Source organism: Nelumbo nucifera, chromosome 1, assembly GCF_055504915.1.
Source record: "Nelumbo nucifera cultivar China Antique chromosome 1, China Antique-T2T, whole genome shotgun sequence".
Classification (NCBI taxonomy): domain Eukaryota; kingdom Viridiplantae; phylum Streptophyta; class Magnoliopsida; order Proteales; family Nelumbonaceae; genus Nelumbo; species Nelumbo nucifera.
The window spans coordinates 17,070,716-17,087,891 of NC_142649.1; the positions used below are offsets into that span (position 1 = coordinate 17,070,716).

The following is a 17,176-nucleotide window of genomic DNA, read 5'->3' on the forward strand; positions in this document are numbered from 1 at the left end:
AATAATCAAAAAAATGGCTTGGGTTGATAGTGTGATGGTCCGAATGCAATCCGGACAAAAGCTACATCCCTACGAAACTGTAATCTGTAGATCGATCTCCATCTGCAATCTCTATCTTCTCTGCAAGCTCCAACGATTTCTCCGATGTAAAAAAATAGAAAAAACCATAATTTATATTGCTTACATCAGAAAAACCTAATACATTATTTCTAAAAACAAAAATAATTAATTACAGACCAAATAATCAAATTAACAAATTTGGTGTGCACCAATCTTCCCACCATCAAGAGTTCGATCTCCATCACTCTTTCAAGAATCCATAATAAAACAATTCTATAATATATCAGGATATACTATAAAAATTTTAGATCATTGGCCCACTCTGAAAACCAAATTCTTAGAGATTTCTACTAACTGCTCAAATTGGCTAGACTTGTTCTTGCTATTAGATAGTGTATGCCCTTAGCTCAAATCAGATTGGTGTATTGATACATTAATTGTAAATGAGTATAAGTATATAATTGTTTCATGTTATAATTGGTGTGTTTCTGTGTAATTACCCCTTAAACTGGACACTTATGAGACTCATGTTAGTTTAGAATGTTCTCAGCCATTGGATAGACTTGGGGAGTTTATCTTGCCAAGGCTGACACTAATGTGCTGCCAAGAAGGTTGGGGCAGCCTGTCTCAACTGCCAGGGTTGGACCCGAAGCACATGTGGTGTGTGTTTGTTTGAAACACTGAACCCAGACCAATTTCTAATTATGCCCTGGACCTTGGAGACTGGTTGGAAAAATTGGAAAGTTACTCATAACTCCTAGACTCAATTATGGTACTGCACTGGGTGTCGGATTAGGTTGTCTTTGATATGCCAATCAGTGAGATCCTTTGGAGGTCAAAACCTGGGTATGGTAGGGCAGTCTGAGAATTCACTCAAGTGGGTGATCATAGTGACAGGATCAGCCCCTTTGTTGGACAAAGTGAATGATCGGGACTACACTGTCTGATGGAAACCAAAACTGCAGATAGTCGATTTTAAACTTGTTTGAGATTTGTTTTGCAAAATATATTTATATGATATATATTATGTTTTGAGGTAAAAGGTTTGCAAAAGGTCTTAATTCCAAGGACCCATCCGAGAAGAGAGTGTGACACTGCACTTTGCAGCCAGGGGAGAGGTCCTTCCTTGTTGGGCAGCGTTCGATCATTAAGGGCTGAGAGGTTAAGTGTAAAAGACCATTAATGGTTGTTTTACCTGATGGGCTATATCTCACTTAAGTCTGTTGTCCTTGGGCCTTCATAGGATGGTTGGACTCACTGATCATTTACTATAAATGTTGGGCCCATTAAGAGCCCATACTGATGGACTCAGGGGTTCACACTGTTTGACAGTGAATTTGGCCAAGCCTTTCCATAGAGGTAGGGACGAACCCATGTAGGCTTATGTGAGGTCATTGTTGGGGTCCAACGCTAAATAAAGTGAACCTAAATGGGCCAACAACAAACCAAGGATGTGAGCCACTTGCTTATTAGGCCTAAAGGCCATGATTAATTGGATTAATTAGGGTGTCACATGATAGCTTAAGCAGTCGTTTCATATGGGTGAATATGGGTTTGGATATGGGTCTGGATCAGCCATTAGGATAAGAGGATAAGTTTTATCCACTTAGCGAGTTCAAATCGAAATAAATATTTTGATTAGGAATCTCCTAAAAAAAGAGGAGATCGAATCTGCTCCAGTTTACTCTACTCTTAATTCTCTCTCTCTCTGTTCTTTATGCCTCAGAAACCCTAATTCGACCTCCCCTTCTTGGACTGATCTTGATCAATTCCACCTCTGATTTTTGGAAGAAAAATATAGAGAAAATTCGTGCTCACCTTCCTTGTACGATCCAAAGTGTTGGATTGTAGTTTTGTTGAAAATTGTGTTGCTGAATCGGCTTCAATTCAAGCTGTGCCATCTTCAGGGGAAGTTGGTTTTGGGATTCAGTTTGAGTGTGAACTATCACTTTGGGAGCTACATTTGTGGAATCCGTATCAGGTATACTTCTCCATTCTTTTTGGTTTCAGATTTAGTCTGGTTTCGGTGCAAGAACGATCCTTGAGAAATGCAGCTTTTTAAAACTGGGAATACGATTCCCTGAATGTTGCAAGAAAATTTTTGAAATTTTGCCCAACCATCGGGCATGGTTTGGCCATCCATATGATGGATTCCACCTTCCTTCACTTGCCAATTTGAGTTTTGGTTAAAATCTAGTTTGGTTCATTCCAAGGGATGAACCTGGCTCCGATACCACTGTTGGAAGGGTTAGGATTCATCGTATGGATGGCCGAACCAAGCTAGATGGCTGGGCAAAATTTCAAAAAATTTACTAATCCTTTTGGGAATCGAATTCCCTATGTTTTGAAAAATTGCACTTTTCAGAATTGGTCTTGCACTAAATCGAACCAGATTTGAAACCAATCAAAGAGGAGGATTTATACCTGATATTGATACCACAAATGCAGATCCTAAGGTGGCACAGTGTGTAGGTGAAGTTGATTCAATAACACAATTTTCAACAAAATTGCAACCCAACTACTTGGATCAAACTGGGGAAGGTGAGCTTGAAGTTCCTCTAAATTTTTCTTGCAAAAATGAGAAGAAAACTGATCTCCATCTGTCCTTGAAAGCCTAGGTCGTGACAGGGTTTCATGGAAGACAAAAGAGAAGAAGAGAGAACAAGAAATAGTGGTATTCTTGTCTAGTTCACCCTCTTCTTTTTTTATCTCTTTATGGAGCACTTCTCCTAATCAAATTAGGAGATTATCCAAATCTAATTTGGATGTGGACTCTAATAAGAGATAAGCCTTATCCTCTTAAGAGGATAGGTGCTCCATACCATTTCCTAACCTAGATTCGACTTAGAGCACATGACAACTTAATTTGTCATGTGACAACTTAAGATAAAGACCATTAGGTAATCAACCCTATAATGGTCTCTTACACTTAACCTCTCAATCCATAATGGTTACAACACTACCCAATAGGGAAGGACCACTCCCCTGGCTGCAAGGTATAGTGTCACCTCTCCTTGACAGATCCATTGCCGGTAGTTTAGATTTCCATCAGAGAGAGTGTAAGCCCAATCTTTCGCTTTGTCCGACAGATCCATTGCCCGCATGCGATGAATTTGTTATTCCGTTTAACAGTAATCATATTACTAAAATTAACAGTATATCCATCAGCACACAGTTTAGAAATAGAAATTAAAGTTCTTCTCAAGTTTTGTACATAAAGACAATGTTTAAGCACAAGTACTCATTCTCTAAAAACTAATTCTACGGTTCCTATTGCCGCAGCTGCAACACTTGCAGTTGTTCCCAAAAATAGTGTCACTTCGCCATCACTCAATCTTCTGCTAATTTTGAACCCCTTTCTTAGATTCCAGGTAGGCAGGACAATTCCTCTTCCAGTGGCCGGTCTGCTTGCAGAAGTGATAGACATCAGATGCCTTGTTCTTCTTCTGCTTCTTAGGTTTGGCAGCTTTCTTCTGGGGCTTCTTTGCCTTTCTCTTTTTCTTGCCCGATTTGTTAGCTTCGGCAAGCATAACCACAGGCTCATCCTTCTTGAGTAGATCCTCGGCTCTCTGCAACATATTGCTGAGTTCCTGGACGCTGACATTCAGCTTATTCATATTATAGTTCATTGTGAACGCATTGAAGGAAGAGGGCAAAGAATTTAGGACGCTGACATTCAGCTTATTCATATTATAGTTTATTCCCGGTAACATCATCTACAAACTAGTAGATGAAGACTCCACACACAAATGGTCGAGAGTGATAACAACAATCATATATATATCAAATACGTACACCTTATATAGGTAAACATTCAGTAGTAGTATATATAATTTAAGTTACACGATCAATGACAAATAGTTAACACTTAATACTTGAGTAATACGGAACATTCAATACAACAAACCCACTCAATGACATCGTTATAACATATTCCTAGAGCAACGTCTTTGTAATTTATATATATAAACTCCGAGCGATATCAATTATCACCATGCATGCATGTATTTATTAGCTAGTATAGCTGATAGATGTTTAATTAGGCGGTAGGATAAGAGGCTTTCATGGCAATGCCACAAAGGCCACCATTTGAGGCAGCAACATCTCGTTGGATTCGCATATATCCCTTATCTCCCCACTGAGTGCCCCACGAATTCTTGAGTAGCCAGTACTTCATGCCCTCTTCACTTGTACCATAACCAACCACTGTAACAGCATGGTTTAAATCAGTTCCACATTCCCCTGTAAAAACACCAGTTGAGTAGAAGAGGAAGTCGTTGGAACTAGCGTCTATTGCGACAGAAACTGGTTGCATTGCTACTGCCTTCAATAACGCATTCTCATCATTTGATGGGACGTCCACATATCCACTGATACTTGCTGGATGGGATGCTGATTTCTCTGTGTCGCACATTCCCTGCACTCCTCACTGTAAGGGTAGTTTTCTTCGCTGTTAATTCCCCCAGTTTGTTGGATATACTGGAATGCAGTATCCATCCAACCACCATTACAGCCATTATTTTCAGTGTTGCAGTCAACCAGCTGTTGCTCAGAAAGGGAAATTCGTTGGCCTTTCTTGATTTGGATAATTCCTTCTATTGCTGCCACTGCCGAGAATGCCCAACAACATCCTATATATATTGAATTGATTGCTATGTTAGTGAATTGTACGTATTGTAATGCTTTGAACCCTAGTTGCCCTTGCAGCCCAAATTATATATATACTTGGTAGAAAAGAAAAAAAAAAAATATATATATATATATATATTGCCACTTACCACAACGGCCTTGGTCTTTGATGGGGGTAACAGCTCCTTTTTCTCTCCAGTCTAGACTTGGCGGAACATCAGTCACATTTTCGTAACTGAAACTGCGGCCATGGGGAAATTTTGATGATGGCCTTTGTTGTGCAAAATTTATGTAGCCATTACGGTAATGCTTTAACTCTTCATCGGTCCGGTCAGCAAATACATTTATGCTTTGCTTGTATGGTCTATCACCAGCCAAGTTGAACGAATCTATGCGCTCGGCATTGTTCTTGAATATGTTGAAGCGTTTCTCCTTCTCTACATTGTCTTGGTATTCAACTCCATGGCGAGCCATCCATTGCTCAAACCTCTCCAACATAGATGCTTGCTGGAGAGTGCGGGCATTGGCTTGAGAAGTAGAAGCTCCTAAAATGATGATCAATAGCGAGGCCATGGCACAGGTGATGAGTTGACAGCTGGCCATTGTCGTCTGAAACAACTGATAATTAACTAGTTATATGATGATGAATAAGAGGAGAACAAATTAAAGGCTAAGCAATTGAAGATCGATGTCCAATTCCTTTTGTGGTTTTCATTTATATAGATCGATCGAGCTGCATTTGCATGCACTTCCCCCCAAGTAGAACAATACAAACTATGTTAATTTCCTTGCCGTGCAGGGGGTGTGGCAAGAATTACATGCGCAAATTAGGGAATCATATTTTCTTGCACTTTGGAAACGGAACCGTGACAAAAAGCAACTTAATTTACTTACTCTTATACTTGCATTCGGTCTGTCACAAGTGTCCTTTATACATCATATAAAACAGATGTGACTGACAAAAACTATTAGAATAAAAGTAAGTATTCAGACTTCATAAAGTTATATGATGATTGAGATGGTCTAGAGTTGGAGATTAAGGTTGTGTTTAATGTTTCCACTTTCTTCTTCAATCATTTTCGGTTGATCAATACAAATTGGCATATTTGATGCTATTTATAATTGACCAATTTAAAAATAGAACTTGTTGACCCATTTGTTCCTCCAGGTTGTAGGTCAATGGTTCAACAATCCGAGTTGAACAGGTTGATAACCCACCCGTGATATCGTCACAAATATAAGTTAAGAAAACTACACATTGAGACAAATGCCGAAGAGGTTCCTTGGCTTTTGCACCCAATTAATTGGAGAATCCAACTTGAACCGTAACATTCAGTAAGAACTTTCCTCATGTCATATGAGAGAGTGGCATTCATTACATGCGAAAATTGGGGAACATATTTTCTAGCACTCAGGGGACGCAATCATGATCAATGTTACTCTTTCCTGGACCACAAACTATTCAATGTTTAATGAGTTCGAAACTATTTTTTCCTAGTCTTGTACTTCCATTCACTCTCTCGCAAGTGTCCATTTACACGTATATAAACACTCGTATACATGTAATTGATAAGTGATCGATGAGGGGTGATCTAACCGTTCGGTCACGAAGAGCCATGTGGCTAGCCCAAACCATTTAATGACATGTCAGCGCCATATGGAGGCAGGTCGCACCCACCAAGTCTGCCCAAGCCAACCAGCTCGACCTACGTCTCGACTGATGGAAGACCAGCAAGTCACTCCACAGCAGAGTGGAGCACATCACCTCGGGAGAATGAGTTGGTGACTTTGGATGACAACTTGACCTCCCTGACCTGGGTAGACAAAGACTTGAGTAGCCCACCGACCTCTGGGTTACCGACAAACATGACACATTATCCTTATGCGATTAGTATGCCTATCGGTTCCGAAACAAATGGCGGCATGTCGTCCATGCCTTCTCAAGGTACTCGTCATTCATTGCATTTTATCTCTCTAGCTCTCAGAATCTCCCTTCGCTTTCTTGCTCTCTAAACTCGGCTAACATAAGCATCGGAGTGCCTAGCTGAAGTCGAAACCCCCAGGTACTCTGATATCTTTCTTCCTGCATACCTTTGAGGGTCCCTGTGCAAATCTTGTAAAAACTGGGAAATTTAGAGTTTTTTACAGATTTTGGAAAGCTGGTGAGAATTCCAGCTGAGAAAGGGGGTGCTTCTAAAATTTCTCCATGACTATATCCCCCACTATCCCCTGCTTTCTCCAAAATTATCTATAATTCCTATTTATCTTCTAAATTATCTCTAATTCCAATTTATCCCCAAAATTATCTCTAATTTAGTAGAGAGTTTCTCTCCTAAATTATCTCTAATTCCTATTTATCCTCTCCCCTACTTTTTATCTATATCTCTCTAAAGAAAGTTTGGATTAAAAAATTTAATAATTATTTAAATATTCTAACAAAATTAAATAATAACTTTAAAATATTTATTAAAAACACAAAAAATAACATTATATTTTTACAAAATATATCACGAAATTATGTTCTAAAAATTTAAATTATGTTTTTGCGAATTATAAATTTAAATGTTTTTCAAATATGTAATAATATGTAATAATATGTTCTAAAAAAAATCTTTAAAGTAGAAAAATAATTAAAACCTAATATTGAAATTAATAATAATTTAATATTTTTACATAATATTGTAAGTAACTAATTTCACATATTTGAAGTTATAATTCGAGAAAATAACTTTCAAAAAATTAATATTTATTAATAATAATTTTAAACTATTAATCTGTATTTATTATATAATTATATATACTAAAATTAATATTTATTGTACTTCGGTAATTATTTATTATTTTTATGATAAATTATAAATATATAAATTATCTGTAATTCCTATTTATCCTCTCCCCCACTTTTCTTCTATATCTAAAGAACGTTTGGATTAACAAATTTAAGAATTATCTAAATAGTCTAACAAAATTATATAATAACTTTAAATATTTATTAAAAGCACAAAAAAAATAATTTTATATTATTACAAAATATATAATGAAATTATGTACTAACAATTTAAATTCTGTTTTCTTCGGATCATCAATTTAAATGTTTATTCAAATAATAAAAATTTAACGTTAAAATATAAAATCTTATTTTAATATTTTAAGAAATAAACATCCTAAATAGCATAATATTATAAATATATAAATAATTATATAACAAAATATGTAGTAATATGTAATAGCCTTAAATAAATAAAATTCAAATAAAAAAAATTTTAAATATTTTACATACTGTTTAATTATTTAAATAACTAAATATATAACAGAACTATATTTTAAATAGTTAAAATAACGAAAATTTGTAATAATTTTAAAAATTTTCTTAGAAGTAGAAAATAACTATAACATAATATTGAAATTAATAATAATTTAATATATTGAAAAATTAATAATGAAATTATGTATTAATAGTATGAATTATAATTTTATGGATTATTAAATCAAGTATATAACAAAAAATTTTAAAAATTTTACATATTACTTAAATATTTAACATAACTAGATTTAAATAGTTAAAATAACAATATTATGTAATAAATTTAAAAATTTCTTAAATGAAGAAAAATAATTGTAACTTAATATTGAAATTAACAATAATTTAATATCATGCAAAATTAATAATGAAATTATGTAATTATAGTATAAATTATAATTTTATGGATTACTAAATTCAATAAATCATGAATATTTTAAAATTTAAATATTTTACATACTATTTAAGTAATTAAAATACTAAATATTTTAAATAACAAAATATTTAACATAACTAGATTTTAAATTAGTTAAAATAAATAAGTTATGTAGTATCTTTAAAAAACTTTGAAAAGTAGAAAAATAATTATATCATAACATTGAAATTAAAATTAACTTTGTACTTTTTAAAATTAATAATGAAATAAATTTAGTAATAATTTAATATTTTTATATAATATTGTAAATAACTAATTTCACTTATATCAATTAAGATTTCTAGAAAATAACTTTCATAAAAGTTAATATTTATTAATAACCATTTTAAACCCTTAATATATATATTTATAATACAATTATATATATTAATATTAATATCTATTGTATTTCTGTAATTATTTATTGTTTTTTGATTAATCTATTTTCAATAATTATGCATAAGTTTATTTTTGTTTTGTTAATAGAAAACTTTCAATAGTTATTGGAGATTAAACTACTACTATTGAAATTTTTAAATTTTGTTTATTGTACTTATTGTATTTATTATATTTTTGTTATAACTTATTGATTAATATTTATTAGAGATTAAACTGTTATTTGATATTATACTATTTATTGACTAATTTAATATATTTTTAGTATGTATTGTATTTTTGTAATTATTGTATTTTTCATTATCAATATATTTTCAATTATTGTACATTTTTTCTATAAATCTTTAATAATTATTGGAGATTAAAATATTTTTATTTATGAGAGATGAGACTATTAATTTAGCTAAAATTATGAGCATTCATGAGTTGGTTCACTTCGGTTGTAGGCTGTTTAGCCAACTAAATTGTCTAGGTTAGGATGGGGAGTTGGTTAGATAAAACTAACTGATCATTTGTGAAAACCGACCAACTCAAATGTATTTTCGTTTATTTTTTGGTTTTCTTAGTTGGTTCAAAATATTTAAGCTTAAAAGTTAAACTTAAATTTTAAAAATTATGGTGAAATTGTGAAAAATATATTTGATAATTAAATTTATGATATAAATCATTTTAGACTAAGAAATATGGGAAATTTCCCACTTTTCCATATTAAAAATTATATTTAAAATGTAAAATACAAAACATAGCAGAAAATGCTGAAAATTACAAAAAATAACAGAGAGTTGTAGAAAATGCAGGAAAATAGTAGAAAATAGCAGAAAGTTATAGAAAGATAGCAGAAATTACAGAAAATATCAGGAAATAACAGAAAATGCAGAAAAAACAAAAAAATGCAGAAAATGCCAAAAAATTGTAGAACATTGCAGAAAAATAGCATAAATTGCAGTAAATACCAGTAAATTGCAGAAATGCAAGAAATACAAGAAAATTGCAGAAAAATAGCAGAAAAAACTAGGAAGTTGCAGAAAGTAGCAGAAAATTTGAGATATAAAAGAAAGTTACAGAAAATACAAGAAATTAGCAGAAAATGCAGAAAATTACCAAAAAATTGCAGAAAAATGCATGAAAAATAAAGAAAATTGCAGACAAATAGCAAAAAATACCAGGAAATTGCAAACAATTCAGAAAATACCAGAAAATAGCATAAAATTGCAAAAAATACCAGGAAATTGCAGAAAATTACAGAAAATACTAGAAAATTCAGAAAATACCAAAAATAGCAAAAATTTGCAAAAAATGCAAAAAATACCAGAAAATTACAGAAAATGCAGAAAACACCATAAAATTGTAGACAAATAGCAGAAAATAGCAGAGAATACCAGAATATTGAAAAAATTATGTAGACAAATAGCAGAAAATGCCGAAAATACCAGAAAATGCAGAAAATTGTAGAAAATGCAAAAAAGTAGAAATTATAAAAAAAAAGTGTATAACTTTTGCAGAAAAAAATCCGAAAAAATGTATAACTTCTGACATTTTGAACAAAATCTTGAAAAAAAACATGCAAACATACAATTTAGGTGTATGACAAAGAGAACAAAATACATATGTCATATTGTAAGTGTATGAGAAATAAGAGAAATAATACAAAAATAACATTCATTATGTTTAGCCATGAGCAAATTTAAGTACATACTTTGACCATGCCTATAGATGCTATATATTAGAGTATGACATGGAACAATACTTTGTTCATGCCTACAAAAGTTTGTTGCTAATTCAAGGATGCTCCTCTAGATGGAATAATAATTTGTTGCTTCAAGGAAATTGAAACATATGCTTAATCATTTTAGCTAAATATCACATGCATTTCTAGGCATACAAAATTCCAGTTTCAACCAAGAGATTACTGATTTCAGTTTTCATTCTGTAAATACTGAGATGGTCATCAGATCCTACATTCCCGATATCTTTAGCACCAAGTTCAGAAAAGCTTTGCCTTATTATGATCAGTAACCTTGAACATTTATATATTTGCTACTAAAACCAAGTAAGCAATGTGGAACAGGGACACAAAGACAAGTTTTAGACAAAAAATATCCATTTTTGTCAACCAACTTACTTATTTTTCCATTTTACAAAAGCAAGTAATTAACTTGTTCCTTAATTATAAACAAAATAAATAAAATATTATGGCTTGTGCATGGTTTACCCCACTTTGTAATTTTCCTTCATTATGAATCAAGGCCAACTTGTACCACACAAGCAGGAAGCTGAATCAGGAAACTATGAGTTGGTCTAGTAGATCGGTGAAAATGTTCATTTCGTTAAATAATACTTTCTGAATTAGTGACAATATACTAGCAGAAACTCATGCCTTGCTATTTGTAACAGAAGAAAAAAAAGAAGGAAAGTAATAGACCTTATTTAATTAAAAAGAACATAGAGATTTTGAGGAAATATTTGAAATGTTGATTTTAGAAGTTAGATTGGGCATGATCAAGTCTTATCATGTCTGTGTTGGGTTAAAGTTATAAACCATAAGTATCAGAGAAGTTAAAAAGCTGAAGTTGTTGAAGTGTGGCATTTCGGGTGTATCATGCTAATGTTATTTTAATCAAAAGAGTGAGCTTGGAAGATTAGACACATTGTGAATTGTGATTAAGGGTCATTGATGACAACTAGGGACTTTTCATAGCTACTTAGACACAAGACCTCTAACATAGTTTGGGGGCATATAACTTTCCATGTGTTCCAACCTGGGGTAAGCTACTTAGGTGTCCCACCCTCCTAGAATGGAGAGTGATAGGTTCAAAAATCAGCTAACTAGAATATGATTCCAAATGAATGTTTCTAGTATCAAATATTTAATTTGGATGACACAGAGAAGTTCTATCATTATTCTTTAAAGTTCTGAAGATAATTGTTTATAAATGAAGTCATATTTAAATTCAAACAGTTTGCTGAAACTTTGCTGTTCTATCCAATATTCTTTATTCATTGGAGACCATCCCATGGTGTTGATTGAAAACTTCTTTACCAAACCATATTATAATGAATAGAGCGGCAGATTTGAGGCTATAAATTATAACATTACAACTGTTATGATCTTGGACTTGTGCAGCATAGTAGAAGATGTGACATCCATTGCTCCAATTTAATTAACAATCAGTCAATGTCGTGGACCTTAATTTAAACTTACAGAACTGATGTGGGGTTCAGTGCTAGATATTAGATAAGATTGTCAAAAAATAGTGACCATGTTCAATGGGCATGGGCAAATGGTAGCCATAGAATCTAAGTTTAGACAAGTCATCGTCAATCTTAAACAAAATAAAAGAAATGGACTTATCAAGAATGGATGCTCACGTCAACCCAACTTAATTAAAACCATCACCTCTAGACGAGATATAACGAGAAGACAAGCGGCCTTAGATATTTGATAAAAGAACAAACTGAAGACATACTTGCTGGGTTGATTTGCATTAGTCTATATTGTAAATCTGCGGTGTTTAATAAATGAAGCTCCATTACAAGCAACAAGTTAAGGGAGACATTCATTGATCCAGTCCAGCAGCCTTGTAGTCATTTTGTTCTTTTCTCTGTTTTATCTTTTTCTTCCAACAGTCATCCAACACAGAGAGATCCCCATGAGCCCATGACTCAACTTGCCATGAATCATCCCACCTAACCAATGGGGATCTTTCTGTGTCCACTAGAGAGTAAATATATGTTTTGGGCACTTTTGGCACAAAATATATGCAACGGGGACAAGTTTAAGACATGTTCCATGTTCAACTTTTTAATTGAACAATATGACTATGGGAGGCAGATAATCAATGAAGGTTGAGCAATGTCAAAAGATTTACCTATCCAAAACTCTGATGTACACGCGACTTGAGATTTGAGAACTCTGAGAAACAATGGCATTGAAGCTAAGAGGACAAACTTGTTTCAATGGTAGAGAGGACAATCTGCTTCAATGGTGGAGAACTTGCTTCAATGGCGAAACAAATAACAGCAAATGGATTGAAACCCTAACACCTTTTGATCTTGCACTTGATCTAATGACTAGTGGAACAAAGAGCAAAGCTCTGAAACTTAAATAATGGATTAATCTTCAATGGTGGAAGTTCGTTCGACTGAGAACTAAGAAAAACCTAGAGATCTTTGTCAACAGTTCAACTCTTGTAGCAACTCTCTCTTGACCCTCTCCTCTTACGGTCTTACCCTCTCTCGACCCTCTCCTTACCCAAGTGACCCTAACCCCTTTTGACCCAATGGGTACCCTCGACCCAACCCACTCTGACCCTCTTTTTCCTTGACCCTAATGGGTCACTTGACCCATATAACCCACTATTGAAATGGGTGGGTTGGGTGGGTCAAAAGGGTCAGGGTCAACATTGTCACCCCTAATTTCTTTATTTTGAATTACAAGATGTTTGGATGTAATTCACGGAGGGTAGAGAGTGGATAGGAAAAGTGAGTAGGAAATCTGGGCTGAAACCGGTTGGCCGTGTCTCAACTCTCGATTGTATGGGATGGAATTAATTAAGATGATAAGGGAGGTGTCTCCAAGTACCTTGTGGTTGTGGACATCTTAGAAAAACATAAGACATGATTAAAGAACGTAAGTCAATGGTAGGCTTTTAGAAAAGAATTAAGTCCATGAGCTAAAGGCTGGCGTCTATCTCAAGAGAAGACTAAGAGTAGGAAAAGTGAGTAGGAAATTGGGAGGTGATGAGGGGTAATTTGGTCCACCAAATGATATTATGAAATGTGGCTTTCAAGTGATATCTCAGTAGTAAGTAAGCAGATCACCTCGGCAGGTTGGCTGGTAGCACCTAGCGGGGCCGACCTAAAATACCTCATTTTGGCCGATTTGAAGGACCTCCGAACAAGGGGCTACTTACTTCGTAGATCGATCGAGCAAAGAAAGGTACTGTTGGCAACCTACAGAGCGTGCTCACTGACTTGTCACACAAATCCGTTGCTAGACCGAGTTCTCCAGATATTAATGAATCAACCATTGGGCCGGATTACTTACATTACACGCATCAGAGCCAATTGGATGAACCTAAACCCTCTGCACAGATTACGTAATCGACATAATTACTCTCCCGACATAACGGAAACAGCTCTGCGATAACCTGAGACCCATTACTAGAAGGTCTCTGAGCACTCACGCCTATATAAAGGTCTCATTTCTACAGAAGAGGTATGCACGGTTATAAGCTCTCGCACTCTCTAATCTCTTAAGACCTTCTAAGAACTCTTCATTGACTTAAGCATCGGAGTGCCCACCCCGGGTAAAAACAACCCGAGCACTCTAACTCTCGCCTTTTGTAGAATGATACAGCTTGGCCACTGAATGTGAGCATCCGATTCGGCATCCAAGTCATCTGCCACGTGAGAGCCGCCTAATCGCATACCATCAATTGGCGCCGTCAGTGAGAGTACATGGAAAAAAGCTAAGTTCTCATTTTTAAGCATCTTACACTAATATCCATCTCTTCATCAAGCAACCAGCCCTCCAACAACAACAATAATCAAATCACTAAGGGACATGAGCAGCTCGGAATGATCCCATAAGTACCTTTAGTGACTATCGGAAATGTGCCTTTAACCCCACCAGGCGTCCCACCCACTCTAGACCCAACCAAGACACCATATCATGTGAATGCGCCTCCTCCTGCGGATGAGCCCTCCGTGGCTCCCACTGGAGCCGACACGCGCTAGTTCTATGACCTGGTGTAATGTATCTGTGGAATGAGCAATCAGATGAGAGCCTGTGAGGACAAGTTTGCCACCTTAATAGGGGGCAACAATGGACACAACAACTGCAGATTCAACAACAACAACATTAGAATTGTTAGACAGTGCATATTTGATTCATGTTCCCTTGGTATGTTTCTGTGTAATACCCTTAAACTGGACACTTAATGAGACTCGTGTTGGTTTAGAATGTTCACAGCCAGTGGGTCGGTCTGGGGAGACCTATCCTGACAAGGCTGACACTATGGTGCCACCAACTCGGTTGGGGTGGCCTGTCTCAGCTGCCAGGGTGAGACCCTAGGCACATACAGTGTAGGATTAATTGAATCTATGAACTGGACCAGATTTCCAGTATTGCCCTAGACCTTGCAGATTCATGGGCAAAACTGGAAAGTTACACCCGACCCCTAGACTCTTTTATGATACTGTACTAGGTGTCGGATTGGGCTGTCTTTGATATACCAATCAGTGAGATCCTTAGCGGGGGTCAAAACCTAGGTATATTGGGACAGTCTGAGAATTCATCTGAGTGGGTGATCATAGTGACAGGATCAGCCCCTTTGTCGAACAAAGGTAATGATCGGGGATGCACTCTCACTGATGGAAACCAAGGTTACCGGCAGCCGATTTCAACCGTTGAGATTTGTTTTGCAAAGTATATTTTATATGAGATATAAAAGTATATATATATATATATATATATATATATATATATTATGGTTTCTCAAATGTTTGCAAAAGGGTTTTAATTCCCGGGATCCATATAAGTGGAGAGTGCAACACTGTTCCTTGCAGCCGAGGGAGAGGTCCTCTCTTGTCGGGTAGTGTGTAATCATTATGGAATGATAGGTTAAGTGTAAGACCATTGAGGATAATACCTGATGGGCTAATCTTGCATCTGCCCACAGTCCCTGGGTGTTACAAGGTGGCTTGGCCCAGGGACCACTTAGGGTAAGTGTTGGGCCCATAGAGCCCATTTGATGGGTTTCAAGGGGTGCACTGTCTTTAATAGTGTATTCGGCCAAGCCTTGTAACAAAGGCTGGGCCGAACCCATGTGGTTGATGAGTAGATCAATGCTTGGATCCCACGCCATACAAGGAAGCCCAACTGGGCAGCAGTTAGGAAAGTCAAGTGAGCACATAAGCTTAATGGGCCTAAAGCCCATTTCGAACTGGGTTATTTAATTAGTTAATTAAAGGGGCAAATTCTGAGATAGAGTAGTAGATAGGATAGGGTCTTAATCCAATCCACTCAGAGAATTCAGATCTGAATATGATTCAGATCTAGAAACCTCCTAATGAGATTAGGAGAAAGCTAATCTAAATCTGTAGATAAGATAAGGGTTTATCCCTATCACCTAAAGAGAAGTCTTATCCAAATATGATTTGGATAAGCTGCTCCTAATTGGATTAGGAGCTGATCTTTTAGTTTAACAAAAGGAAGGAGGGGGCGGCAGTCTTTTGAAGACAGATCATCAGATTTTCTTTAGTGCTGAAATCAAGAAGAGAGAATTCTGCACCCTGCGAATACTCTCTTGCCGCCTCCCTGTTCTTGCCGCCCTGTTTGCCAGTTTGATCTCCAGTTGTGGGAGAAGTCAAGATTGGATCTTGACATCAGTTCCTTGAGAAAGGATTGAAAGGAAGCTGTGCTCACGTACCATCCTGCTGATTCTTGCGAAGGACAGAGTTCTTGGAGAAGAACACTACTGATTCTGCTCCATCCTGCACTACACTATCTTCAGTGGGAGCAGTTTTTGGATCCTTCCTTGGGCGTGAACACCTCCGTTGGGAGATACTACTTCTCCGTATCAGGTATAATTCTCCCCTACTCCTTTTGGTTCAGATTTGATTCAGTTTAAGGTTCAAGAATGATCATCGAAAATATGATTTTCTAAATAGGGAATGCGATTCCTAGATGAAGGGAGAGAAAAATTTTTGAAATTCGCCCCTTATTCCGCAATCTTTGGGTGTCCATGGGATGGATCTCTCATCCCTTCAGTGGTATCAGAGCCATGGTTCAAATCTTGAACCAGATTGTTTCAGATCTGAACCTGCGCAAATGGGCAGAAGGTGTTCTACCCGATTTGCACAGATATGGGTTTTGGGAAATTTGTTCCCAAACTTAATGTGCGAATAATCTGAAATTAATTTTACAAAAATCTAATTATTATTTAGAATTGTTCTTTATGATTTTCTTGATTTTTGGGCTGTTCATACAAGAGGAGATCGAATTCTTGATTTGCGTAGGGAACCTGTGATTCTGCAGTTCTTGAATTATTTTTGGTCTGTAAATAATTTTTTTTTTATTTTCTAGACTCAATGTATAGGTATTCAATCTGATGTAATTATTAATAGAAATAGGGTTTCTATTTATTTATTTTTGGATCGAAGATGGCGACGCAGAAAAGGAGATTTCTCAGAGAAGGAGATTTCGCGGATGGGAGAATCGCTATCTGCGATTTGCAGTTTGTGAAACTGCATTCTGTGATCTAACCTCTGTTTTGTAGGATGGATTGTGCGAACAGCCCTGATTGACTGATTCTTGTTTTTCTTTTCTCAGTATTTAATTTCAGATTATTTTCTTGAATTAAAGATTTAAT

At 35.5% G+C, this 17,176-nt stretch overlaps 1 pseudogene; it reads right to left on the bottom strand.

Annotated features, from left to right (window-relative positions):
- Window positions 1-4,099: 4,099 nt before the first annotated feature.
- Window positions 4,100-5,292, bottom strand: LOC148802955 (senescence-specific cysteine protease SAG12-like; annotated as a pseudogene).
- Between the last annotated feature and the right edge of the window lie 11,884 nt (window positions 5,293-17,176).